The sequence below is a fragment of the Pezoporus occidentalis genome, unplaced genomic scaffold, assembly GCF_034315485.1.
Source record: "Pezoporus occidentalis ecotype Australia unplaced genomic scaffold, CSIRO_AGI_Poc_V1 ctg72, whole genome shotgun sequence".
Taxonomy (NCBI): domain Eukaryota; kingdom Metazoa; phylum Chordata; class Aves; order Psittaciformes; family Psittacidae; genus Pezoporus; species Pezoporus occidentalis.
In genome coordinates, this window is record NW_026916072.1 from 3,460,946 (window position 1) to 3,474,299 (window position 13,354).

The window sequence follows — 13,354 nt, forward strand, 5'->3', positions numbered from 1 at the left end:
CCTGCTCTCTCACAGCCTCCCAAACCCAGCCCTGTCCAATGCACCCCACAGCATCACACGCATGGGCTTGAGGGGGAATGCAGCATTGTCCCTGTGGTGCTGCTGCACCCATCGCTCACGGAACATAAGGATCAGTTGTGGAGGTGGAGGAAAACAGAGGATGACCCCCCCAGGAATGCTTCACCAGGCCTCCCACATTCCCATAGATTTGCTGTCTCCAGGAAAGCATTTCCAGCAGCCTCCAGTGCCTGGAAACCAGGACTGTGGAGAGCCCACACCAATTGCATCTGAAAGAGGGAATTTTCTACTAAATCCTTCTGCTCCTGGTGGCATTGTCCACATGGGAGCTCCAGCAGCAGCTGGAGCCATGATTTCCCCCTAGGACACACAGTGAGGTGTTGGGGACCAGGGCACCCCACCTCAGGGTCCCCAACACCTTCGCCTCCCAACCAGAGGACAGGAGACACAGGGTGAGGAGAAGCAACAAGAGGATGAAAACATGCAGGAAAGAGCCAGCTCTGAAGGTACGGAAAGCTTTTGGAGCTGCAGGGATGCCATTGGCCAAGGGAGCCTGCTCCATCAATGCTTATTCTAGCAGGGTCCAAAGCCACCATCTCCCCGCAGCAGCCCCATAGGCTGCAGGCTCACAGCATCCCTTCCACTAGGGGAGACCAGCACAAGGGAAGGGGTTTTGTCCCCAGAATAAAGCCTGGAGAGCAGCACCCGTGTTCCCTCGCGCCCGCCTGGGCAGACACTGAATCATCCGCGCTGGTATTTCAAATAGCTGAATTCCTCTTTTAGCACAAACACTGCTCAGAGGAGAAGGCTGAAGGGGATGCACGTGCTGCCCCAGCTGCTGCACAGGCGAGCACAGCCAAGGCTCCTGGCAGCAGCACATAGAGGGGATGAGGGACAGTGGGCACCGTGACAGCCATCCCCATGGGACACTGGGGAGAAGAGCTGCCGCGCTTCCAACCCAAACCAGTCTGATTCCATGAAATCCAGACCTGCTTTCCAATAGCAGCCCAAAGGCCAGACCCACCCCAGCCACCCCTTGCGCACACAGGGCTCTACTGGCTCTACTACCCACAGCATCCAAAGGGGTGCCAGGTTTCCCATTCCCACAGCCTCGTCCCTGCCTAGGGCTGCTTGCAATCACCACCCACTGTCAGGGCAGCTTTGCCTCCAGTGCCTGCCTCATGCACCTCCAAAACTCTACACATGCTCAAACAAGCCCAGCTCTCCCAGCCCAGGTCACCCCACAGCACTTACACAACCTAGATCACCATCAACAACTTATTCCCACTAAATGGCTCATTTACCAAAGATAATAACATTGAGCAGCAGATGCTGCCTCCTGGGCATCAGCTCCAGGCCAGCTCTGCTGCAGCAGGTAGCACACACCCCAGTGCATCAGCCTTACCTGGCACAAGCATCCTCTGCAGTGCTGGGATCCCGTACCAATGAGACTGCATTGGGATACAGGGAGCAGAGATTGCCTCCGAACATCACCGTCCCTCCTGTTCATCTTGCATACACAGCTGAAACAGGAGCCACAGGGAGGCTCCCAGGGCATCACCGTCACTTGACCACAGCACCCAGCCCCACAAAACCCACCAGCACAGGCAAAGCAGCAGCTTCCCCTTTTATTGCTGAAGATGACCCAGAAGCACCAGCTCTGCCTGCCCCTTCCCAGGCATCACCCAGAGCACCTGGTGCTGATGGTTAACAAGGGCTGACTGCCCCCCAGCTCCCACCTGGGCCTTCCCAAGGAGCCGCTCAAGCAGCTGCTCTCCCCACCCATGTGCTGGACCCTGGATGCTCCCTGTGGGCAGCCAGACCCACTGCATCGCCGCATCCCTCCCACTTCATCCTTCCCATTGCCTCAGGCTGAACCCATGAGGAACAGCTTGTGTGCAAGGGAATGGACTCGCCATAAAAGTGAGCGTTCCTGGGCTGCTCGGTCTGAGGTGTGAGGCCTCAGTTCCCTTAAACAGAAGATTCTGGATACGGGCAGCACATGAGTCCGTGAGCACCCAAAGCCACACCAGGGAAAGGTTTTCCAAGCGTGTGTATGGCAGCCCTTCAGAGCTCAGCATACAGTGCCCAAATCAATCCTAAAAGACCAAACATAGCCTTTTAGTGTTTCCATTTCAGGTAGTTCAGGGAATCAGCACAGGGATATAATGGCTGCACCCCCCGTGCTGGTGGACAGGGTAAGGTAACCAGGCAGGCGTGTGGGTACCCAGGAGCTCCCCCCGAGCCCGGAGCCACACGAACAAGCCACATTTCTGCTATTTCAAAGCCAATTTCTTCTTACAGCAGAGATTTTATTTTTTCCCCAAGCTGGTCTGTTATAATGGAATGAAACCAGAAAAGGGAGAAATTCCTGCCCTGAAAAACAGCAGGAAAAATGCAGTATAAAGGCATAAGGTTTTGCCTGGCAATGAAATAAGTGAGTTTCAAATGTCACGCCTGCTGAGTGCTGCTGCATTTGAAAGAGCCCTTCCAAGCTGTCGGAGGTGTCACAAACGCTGGATTTTGTCTCTCTGTTCCAACTGACTTCGGTAAATGACAAAAAAAGCCTCTCACACAGGAATTGGCCATGTTGGCTGCACAAATAAAGCAGTTGTCACCGTTTGGGGTACTGGTTTTCCCATTGTCTAAGTTACAAACCTTCTGGGTGTCAAATGCCACCCATTGGACTCTCTGTGTCTGTACACACAACTAGCGGGAGCAATGGGGCTGGAATGGAACCAGGGGAGGTGTAGATGCGACCTCTGGGATCCTGCACCATGGGTGCGGAACATGGGCTTCAGGAAAAATGGGATAAAAACCCCCAAACTGGCCAAAGGAAACCCCAAACTGAGCAAAGGAAATATCCACCAGGAAACTGGGGCCAGGTGTCCACTCTGCCAGCGAGTGCAGGAGGAAAGGACCATAGATCATCCCAAATTTGCCCATGGGACATAGGGCAGATCCCAGTTCCCTTGGGAAGAGCGCGCTTCCAGGAACCCTTCATCCCCTCCAGGTGGCTGCTGTTCCGTGGATGGTCTCGGGTTTGGACTACGCCGCTGCCCAGCGCATCCCTGCCCAGCGCAGGGCGGCCAGTGCCTCAGTGGTGCTAAACAGGAGGGAGAGACACCGGGCTCTGCGTGGGGCCGGAGGGAGCTGCTCTGGGGGCACAGCCCCGCCGGCCGCCCGGCAGCCTCGGGGGGACGCGGACCGTCTGCTGCTGAACCAGCGCCGGGTCCGCACGGAGCTGGGGCCCGGGGGCCGCGCTGGGCACCGCCCGCACCGAGGGGCCCGCGGCTGTCCCGGGGGGAGCAGCCGGGACGCGGCGGCCGCGGGGTCTGTCCGCGGGGCCGGGGGAGCACCGAGGATGCCGCGATCCGCGGCGCCGCCCCCGGAGCAGTCCTATTCAGCTCGTCTCTGCCACAAAAAGGCTGCTGGGGACCAGCGCGGCTCGGGATGCGTTTACACGCGCTAATTTGGCAGAGGCCTGTCAGAGCCGCTAAGCTCTGCCTCGGCTGCCGGGGTGGGAGCTCGTTAGCAGCTTGTCAGAGCGAATCTCGCTGCTGAAGCTGAATTCCAGATCAGGTGTCGGTGCTGGGGGCCGGTTGTTTGGGGATGGATTTGGAAACTCAGCTGAAGGAGGAGCCGAGGCTGTCCCGGGAATTGCGTGATGCGGCTCTGCGAGGGGGCTCTGCCGTTACAGCGCGGAATTGGGCAGAGCTGCTCCTGCTCCAGCGCTCGCGTGGAACACCTTCACGCGGGCAGCACTCATCAGGGCAAGGCTCCTTCCACAGGAGGTAGAAACCAAACCACCCGGCACAGGCATGGGCACAGGCAAGGGCACTGGGACTAGATCCCGTTTGCATCCTCCTGCTCTGACCTGCTGCCTTGTCTCAAAAGCGGGATGGTTTCCCACTGCGCAGAACACCCATGCACCTCACCCTACACCACCGGGAGGGATCCAGCCACCGCAGGACTTGGCTCCCAGTCAGCCCAACGTGATTCAGTGATGGAACATTCCGCAGGGCCTCTCCGGGATGGGCACGTGGGCAGGAGGGAGCTAGCAGCCACCTGTACCGGGGAGGAGGGCAGGGATGTGGGCATGTGCTGGTGGAAGAGAAAAGATGAGCCCAGCCCAGGCGGCTCCAGTGGGACCAGGAGCCATCCCAGTCACTCACTACGGGCTGTGACCCCAGCACTGCCTGGCGCCATCGGCGCTGCCACACGGACCCCTGGCACAGGCTGCTCCTGAAAGAAGGGCTTGGAACAACCTGGTCTAGTGGAAGGTGTCCCTGGCCATGGCAGCGGTTGGGACTGGAGGAGCTTTAAGGTCCCTTCCAACACAAGCCAGCCTGTGGTTCTGTGATTCTGCTGCATTGTGCTGTACGTGGGGAATGTCAGACAACAAACCCCAACCAAGTCATGATCTAAGTCATGATCAGCTGCTTCAGCAATGCTTCTTCAGCATTGGATTAGAAGGAAAAAAAAAGAAATGAGAGTGTTTAATTAAAACTGTTGCTGGAAGAGACATGATTAACTGCTGCAGTGCATTAAAACTGTGAACCCAGGAGCGCTGGTGGCAGATAAACAGTGCCAATGGGTTACAAATTAATTTGCTGGGGTTTTGAAAACAAGCGTGCTGCGTGTTATTAACAACTAATTTCTCATGGGAGAAGCTCTGACCCCAGGGCTACAGCTGCAGGTGATGGATAGGCTGGTGTGTGGCTGGAGCCACAGACCCACCATGGATGTTCATGTGGGGTTCGGGGAGCGCAGTGGCAGCAGGATGCAGCCGAAAGCAGCAACATTAAACTGAGCTGTTGATCAATTCCAGACTGTGGGTTTAGTATTTATAATTCCCCTCATTTGACACGTTTGGATGGTGTTTCCATACCCTGTTGTCATGGCGACACATTTGCCTCCCGGATGCTCCGTGAATCCTTTTCTCCAGAGAGCGCAGAGCACCCTGGTACCCAACAGCCAGGCAGGGTCCAACTGGGCACAGGGATGCCCCGGCCCTGGGGCCGCTGAGCACACTGATGCACTGCCTGTCATCGTCACCGTGTCCATCCTGAGCTGTGCAGCGCCATCGACACACTGCAGGGAAGGGTTGCACCCACAGGGACCATGAGAGGCTGGAGAGGTGGGATCCTGCAAACCTCATGGAGTTCAGCAAGGCCAAGTGTGAGGTCCTGCCCCTGGGTTGGGGCAACCCTCAGCACAGGCTGGGAGAGTGGATGGAGCAGTCTGAGGAGAAGGACTTGGCCCCCCCCCCCGCCATTCTGCACCCAGCTCTGGGGCAGCAGCACAAGAGGGACGTGGAGCTGCTGGAATGAGCCCAGAGGAGGCCACAGAGCTGCTGCGAGGGCTGGAGCAGCTCTGCTCTGGAGCCAGGCTGGGAGAGCTGGGCTGGGGCAGCCTGGAGAGGAGAAGGCTCCTGAAGGGGAGACCTGAGAGCAGCTCCAGTGCCTGAAGGGGCTGCAGGAAACCTGGAGAGGGGCTTGGGACAAGGGATGTAGGGACAGGCCAAGGGGAATGGCTTCAAACCCACAGCTGTGTGGAAGAACTGAACGCTTTGGCACGTCAGCAAATGCTGCCTCGTGCTCAGTGGCACATGAGGTGTGTTTTCCAGGCACTCACAGTTTTCCAGGGTATTTTATCGTGTTTCCTTGCACATCAGCACAGGCAGCACAGGACCAGCCTGTTCCAGGTGCAGTGGCAGCACTGGATTTCCCATGGACCCATGGAGGGCTGTGGAGCACTGGAGGAGGCATCACTCCTGCTGACAAAATTAGCATGAACAAGTAGGACATAAGCCAACATCTCCAGTAAATGTGGAACCTCTGTGTGCTGCAGGAGCCGCAGCTCCGGCTGGAATTTCACTGCACCCGTTAGGAGTTGGATAAAGGTTTTAAGAAGATATGGAAAAATACAAAGCCATTCAAATGTGCCAAAGCTTTGGCTTTCTCATCAGACACAGCGGGGAACAGGGCGGTGGAAAATGGGATGTAGAAAACAGAATATTGGCAAAGAAGCCTGGAACCCCTCCATGGATTCACCGCTGAGGCTCCCCTGTGGCAGCCTCGGGGGGAAACCAGGAATCACTGCACAAGGTGCGGGAGCAGCTGGGTCTGGCTGAAGCCCACCCGCTCGCAGTGCCTGTGGTCCCCTGCGGGCAGGCAGGCAGATGGACTCCATCCCATGCGCTGCCTTCCCCATGGAAACCTGGCTGAAAACCCCACCGGGCACCAGAGCAGGAAAACAGCCCTCAGGGAAACAGGATAGCGAGGGAACAGCACTGAAAGCACACCCAAGTCGACCCAGTGCCTGTCCTCATGGAAGCACCCTCACAGCCTCTGTACTCTGCTTGGGTACTTGGCCAAAATCACAGAACCATGGAATACTTTGTGTTAGGAAGGACCCCAAAGCCCATCCAGCTCCAACCCCTGCCACGGGCAAGGACCCCTTCCACTGGAGCAGCTTGCTCCAAGCCCCTGTGTCCAACCTGGCCTTTCCAAACTCCCCTGGCCGTACATGGCTTATTCCTACAACCAAACTGCCCAGCTGGCTCGAGCCCTCACGTCCCTAAACCTTACTCCAAGGAAATCTCTTCATCTTTCCCCCCCTGCCCTTTGGGAAGGGTCCTGATCCCCCCGTGCAGAGGAACAGGGCGGTCCAGGCAAACAGGGAGACCAAGGGATGTACAACTGCTGCTCATGAATAAACACAAGCACTAACAGCTCCTGTTATGTTGGCCCCTGGCAAAGCATTTCTGCAACTTCTTGGTAAAATCCCTCTAAATGCATCGTTTCCCCGATCCCCTGTGGAGATGTTTCCACAAACAGAACCGCTGGGCTGCTGCACGTGATGGAACCTGCTCAATGCCTCACCAACCCCATCACCTCGAGGAGGGCGGCCGCGGGGAGAGCTTGGGTTGCTTCACCAGAGCAGCAGCTTTGCTGAAGCCTGCACAATGGTTGTGTCTCCAGCTCTCTGTCCTGGGAGCTGATCTCTGCCTCAGACCGTGAAAGGAGCAGCAGCGACAGGAAAAAGATGGAAAGAGAAGCGGCATCGTTTGTGCTGTTGCTAGCGGGAAATAAACCCTGCTGCTGGGAGGCTGCTCCTGCGCGATGGCATCCACAGGATCTGGGTCACTCACCCAGCCCATGGCTGGGCAGCAGCGCTGGCTCCCTGCCTCTGGGCCCCCATACCTCACCCTGGCACTGCCGTGAGGCTCTGGCTACCCCAATGCAGACCAAGAGGGGCTGGGGAGAGCCTCACCCCATGCCCTTGGCTGGGGGGGGCACACAAGGCTGGTCCCATCTCGGTGAGATGCACTTGGGTACCTGGGAATCGCACTGCAGGGAGCAAGGGTGGTGCAGAGCCCACGCTGGTCCCGAGCCCCAGCAAATCCCCTTTCCCCATGGATCAGGGCTGGGGTCTGGTGGCCATGGGCAGCCAGCACCCACTGCACCATCCCTGCTCTCCCCGCCGCCCTGCTTTCCTTGTGATAGCGGCTTACCCTGGCTGCGTGAAAAACAACAGCCTGGATCTGAAAACAAGCCCAGTGCCGGGCTGGTTCCCCAGCGCCTCTGGAAGCCCTGCAGGCAGGTGCGGGTGCCACATCAATATGTCAGTGCTCCATGACGAGTTCATCATCTTTTCTGCTTGCATTCCACTGTCTGGGCGCATTAGCGCACAGGAGCTCCCGAGCGCTGTGCTCCGGAGCCAGGGCTTGCAGCTTGAATAACAAAACCATTGGTGTAAAGCGTTAGTTGGTGATTCAGCGTGGAAATACCTCATTAGCACTTGGGCATGTGCAGTGTGCGGCTGATCAAACCCCTCAATTATGACTAATTAAGTGCAGGACAGAAAATATCCCAAATCAGAACTACAGTCAGCCACTCCTGAGAGTGAAACACATGAGGGGACAGCACCTGGGGCAGTGAAGGCACCTACATAGGGTTCAGGGTCATAGAACCAGGGAATGGCTTGGGTTGAAGGGACCTTAAAGCTCCTGCAGCTCCAACCCCTGCCACAGGCAGGGACCCCTTCCAACGGAGCAGCTTGCTCCAAGCCCCTGTGTCCAACCTGGCCTTGAGCACTGCCAGGGATGGGGCAGCCACAGCTTCTCTGGGCACCCTGAGCCAGCGCCTCAGCACCCTCCCAGGGAAGAGCTTCTGCCTCAGAGCTCACCTAAGGACCCCAGCAGCTCTGCACCCTGTGCCCACTTGGCTCCTCTGGTCGGCACCGAGAAGCCAGGACCCAGCTGTGCCCCCACCCGGGACGCTGCATCCCATGGGATTTCCAGGCTGGTCTCAGGCACTCAGCGGAAAGCCAGGGGTACCGAACTGCCACCCAGCGAGCCTCTCCTGCTAAGAAAGGGTCTAAAAATAAGCCTTTAATACACTCCTGCATCCTGTCAGGCTTTAAATAACGGTTTGGAGCTCAAATTTTGAAAACTGTGGAGCTCAAATCATTTATGACAAGTTGGGAGCCAGAAATAAATGGGGATGAGGAAGGGGAGGAGCATGGCGCCCACCGTGGCTGCGAGACGTGCCCATGGCTGAGCCCACCGCCAGCGCTGCCCGGACCTATGGGGCCGAGGGGCAAAGCAGTTGCTGTGGGGGTCACCCCAGGGGGCTGACCCACGGTCACCCCACCCTGCAGAGCATCGCCTGCTGGTCCCAGTGCCCAGTGCCCCTGCCAAGGGAAGCGGCCGTGGGGTGTCACACACCAGCACCAGGACAGCAGAGCAGGGAGCAGCGATCATGGGAAAGCTGCTTCTGACGGGGAAACTCAGTGAAAATGAGCCAGGATCAAGGAATAAATGTACCTCTGAGATGCCAGCTCACCACAGGGACCTCCTGATCGCACGGGTCCTCGTGACTTTGGTCCATTGCAATGGTCTTTGACCTGTAAAGTACGAGACCCCGCTCCAAAACAGTTTGTAATAAGAAAAGCGCCAGGAGCGCTTGCTTGGCTCCATCTCGAAGGCGAGACCTGCAGAGCCTGTGGCACATTTGTTCTGCTCTTTATAAGCAGGGTGAGCTCTGGGGAAGAGATGAACACGGACAGAGAAGGGCCACAAAGATGGTCCAAGGGCTGGGCAACGTGTGAGGAAAGGCTGAGAGAGCTGGGGCTGTTCAGCTCTTCCAGCGGCTCCCGGCTTATGCACGTCCAGTTGCTGTTAGGGGCTAACTCCCACAGTGCCTCTGCAAGTGGCATCCGTGGGCATTGTCCCAGGCCGGGAGCCAGGACCTGCCCATCTCCTGCCCGCAGCAGGCAGCACCGCAGCGCGGATGGATGTACCCCGCTGTGGGGATGGATGTGCCCCACAGCACGGATGGATGCGCCCCGCTGTGGGGATGGATGTGCCCCGCAGCATGGATGGATGTGCCCCGCAGCACGGACGGATGTGCCCTGCAGCGCGGATGGATGTGCGCCACAGCACAGACGGATGTGCCCTGCAGCACGGGTGGATGTGCCCCGCAGCACGGATGGATGTGCCCCGCAGCACGGATGGATGCGCCCCGCAGCATGGGTGGATGCGCCCCGCAGCAGGGATGGATGTGCCCCGCAGTATGGATGGATGTGCCCCGCAGCATGGATGGATGTGCCCCGCAGCACAGATGGATGCGCCCCGCTGTGGGGGGGATGGATGTGCCCCGCAGCACGGATGGATGCGCCCCGCTGTGGGGATGGATGTGCCCCGCAGCATGGATGGATGTGCCCCGCAGCAGGGACGGATGTGCCCTGCAGCGTGGATGCATGTGCGCCACAGCACAGACGGATGTGCCCTGCAGCACGGGTGGATGTGCCCCGCAGCACGGATGGATGCACCCCGCAGCACGGATGGATGCGCCCCGCAGCACGGATGGATGTGCCCCGCAGCACGGATGGATGTGTCCCGCAGCACGGATGGATGTGCCCCGCAGCACGGATGGATGCGCCCCGCAGCAGGGATGGATGTGCCCCGCAGCATGGATGGATGTGCCCCGCAGCAGGGATGGATGTGCCCCGCAGCACGAATGGATGTGCCCCGCAGCTGCGGGTCTCTCCCATGTGCCAGCTGCTCCCATGCAGCTCCTTCAGTGACTGATCTCAGATCTGGAAAGGCTGCATCCCACAACAGCAGAACGATGTGGATGTGGAAATGAAGCTTAATAATGAATAATTTGCTCTCTAGGGGAAAAAAAAAAGCCAAATGGAAGCGTGCTGTTGTACCTGCAGTCGTGTCATTACAGATGTAGTGATTCTGTGGTTCTTGCCAACTCCTTATGGAAATGCTGCTCCAGAGCAGTGCGGGGACTTCCCGAGCCCTTGGGACCGCAACTTCCCACTCCAGGGGCTGCCAGAGAGGAGCCAGGAATCCCAAGTGCTAAATCAAACCTAAGGGTGTAGGCAGGAGCAGAGAGGCAATAATGAGGCAGAGCAGCCTGGGGAAGGAGTGTGGAGGTGTCAGCAGCAGCAGGGAAGACACAGTGCAGGACACATCGGGGTGTCACACCAGGAGCCCCGGTGCCACCCTCTGTGGTGCCAGGGGACGGTGGCTCTGGGTGTCCCAGCCTGGCCCGTGAAGCTGTGGCTGCAGCAAAGACAATCACCAGCTTTAGCTCTTGGCTCGCATGCGAGCCCTGCTGCAGCCCAGGGGGTGCTGGGGTCAGTGCCTTGCACTGAGCATTGCTGTGGGCAGTGTCCATCACCCCTGCAGCTCCATCACCCCTGCAGCCTCTATCCCTCCTGCAGCTCCTTTGCTTCTGCAGCTCCATCACCCCTGCAGCCTCTATCCCTCCTGCAGCTCCATCACCTCTGCGGCCTCCATCTCTCCTGCAGCCTTTATCCCTCCTGCAGCTCTATCCCCCCTGCAGCCTCCATCACCCCTGCAGCTCTATCACCCCTGTAGCCTCCATCCCTCCTGCAGCTCCACCACCGCTGTAGCCTCCATCTCCCCTGTAGCCTCCACCACCCCTGCAGCCTCCATCCCTCCTGCAGCTCCACCACCCCTGCAGCCTCCATCTCCCCTGCAGCCTCCATCCCCCGTGCAGCTCCACCACCCCTGCAGCCTCCATCCCTCCTGCAGCTCCACCACCCCTGCAGCCTCCATCTCCCCTGCAGCCTCCATCCCCCGTGCAGCTCCACCACCCCTGCAGCCTCCATCTCCCCTGCAGCCTCCATCCCCCGTGCAGCTCCACCACCCCTGCAGCCTCCATCCGTCCTGCAGCCCAGGCCCGGGCAGGAGCCGCGCTCGGGGCTGTACACGACGCTGCGCGCCCCACAGCCCGTATTGCAGGTGACACCCAGCGGCTGCGTGCCGGCAGCGCAGCCCCACTGCCCCCGCGGGCACCCGGCACCGCTGCGGGGCATGCGGCTGCCCGGCAGCCGAGGGGATCCCAGCGCCGTTAGGGCTGGGAAGAGATCATCCTGTGCAGCCCCTGCCGAGGCCGGGCCACCCAGAGCAGGCTTAGCCCGCTGCCGGCCCGGCCATGTCCCCCCAGGGACCCGCTGGGCAGGAGGCTGCTGCAGCACCCAGTACTGGATGTGCCAGGGCCCCCCGGCAGCCAGAGGGCCCGGTGGCTCTGGAGAAGGGATCCGCTGGGAAGGGGGGGGCATCAGGAGGTATTTGCAATTTCCTTCCCACCCCCGGGGGATTTTCCCTCCCCTCTGCGCAGGGCAGCAGCAGGAAGCTCACTTCCCTCTGGCCAGGAGCTGTTTAATAACACAGGTATGTGGGGCGGGGGGAGGACGCTCAGCACTAACACCCACAGACAGGAGCACCAGCGAAGGGAGTTCACCTTGCACCGATCCCCATGGGTCCCACACCTCGGCCCAACAGCAGCCTGGGGCCCGCTCCTGGAGGGTGCCCTGAGCTCTCCTGTCCCACTGCCAGAGGGGTTCTGCCCCATGGGCAGCAGGCATCGGCCAGCACCAACTGCAACCTGGATGGGACAACCCAGAACCGTTTCTGCCCCTCCACTGGAGGCGTCACCCCCCTGCCACCACACCAGCATCGTCTTGCAGGCCAGGTTGGATGGGGCTTGGAGCAACCTGCTCAAGCGGAAGGTGTGGAGCCCCACGGCAGGGGGTTGGAGGTCAATGAGCTTTAAGGTCCCTTCCAACGCAAACCATTCCATGGCTCTGATTCCAGAAAGACCCTCATTTTGGAAGCGAGCCCTGTTTACTCTGACACGAACGTTCACATCCCTGGGAGCTGCTCAGCTACATCATCATCAAAACCAACACGGGACGCGGGGCTGCTCGCTCTTTTTGTGCTTGCCCACTGGCTGCTCACACAGATGAAAGGCTTGGCTCAGCCGGAGCTGGGCCCGCGGGCTCTGTCTGGCTGAGTCCAACACTCTTTCCCACCCTGCAGCAGTCCTGGCATGGCTGGGAATGCCGTGAGAGCCTCTGGAGCCAGCAGCGATGCTGTGGGACTCAAACTGCTCCAGGCTGAGCCTCCTGCTAACCCTGCACATGAGACAATTCCAAAGCAGCAAATTCCAAAGCAGGCAAATTCCGAGACCTGTTACAGCCGGGTGGGAAGAGCCACAGCCATGCAGGGGCTGCTCATTCGGCACCACTTGCACTAGTAGGAAGCTCTTTACAGCCCTGTGGTGCCACCCAGGATCTGTTGTACCCCCATGCATCTCTCAGCATCCAAAGCAGTTGGGGTGTGATTGTCACCATCCCAGGCACTAGGAAACACGGGTGGCTGTGGTGGGGCTCACTGACAGGGAAACATCAGTGCCCTCTCCCTGCTCCTCTGCTCGCAGATGGTTTGTACGGGACGGTTTGTACCTTCCAGCAGAGTCAGACACTGAACGTGGCCTCATCCAACAGCCAAAGCTGCAGCTCTGCACGGCTCGGAGCCAGGGCAGCCACAGCACGGAGCAGGGGTTACCTGTTCCTGCAGGCTTTGCTAACGTCACCAGGCAGTGGCTCCGGATGCGTCCGGGGTTGTGTGCCATTGACTCACGCCAGGGGAATCTCCAGTTCGACCCAAGTGTCTTGGAGCAGGACCGTTCCCCAGCCGGCTCGACGGCTGCGACAAGCGCTCACATGCCCAGGCTGGGGAGTGGAGATCCGGATTCCTCGGCTCCGGCCTCGGCTGTGCTGGAGCTGGAAGCAGGAGGGGTCGGGGTGCTTGGATGCAGAGCGGGTGCAGAATGGGTGCAGGCACAAGTGGCCCACCCCAAAGGGATGGACCGGGCTTGGACAACCTTCCTTGTGCCATTGCCCTCACACGCTCCGAGGGGAGAAATCACAAGAGAAGAGGTTGGGGCATGGTGACACAGGGGCAGCTGCCATGGGGCAGGGAATGGGGTGGCACCGTGGCACA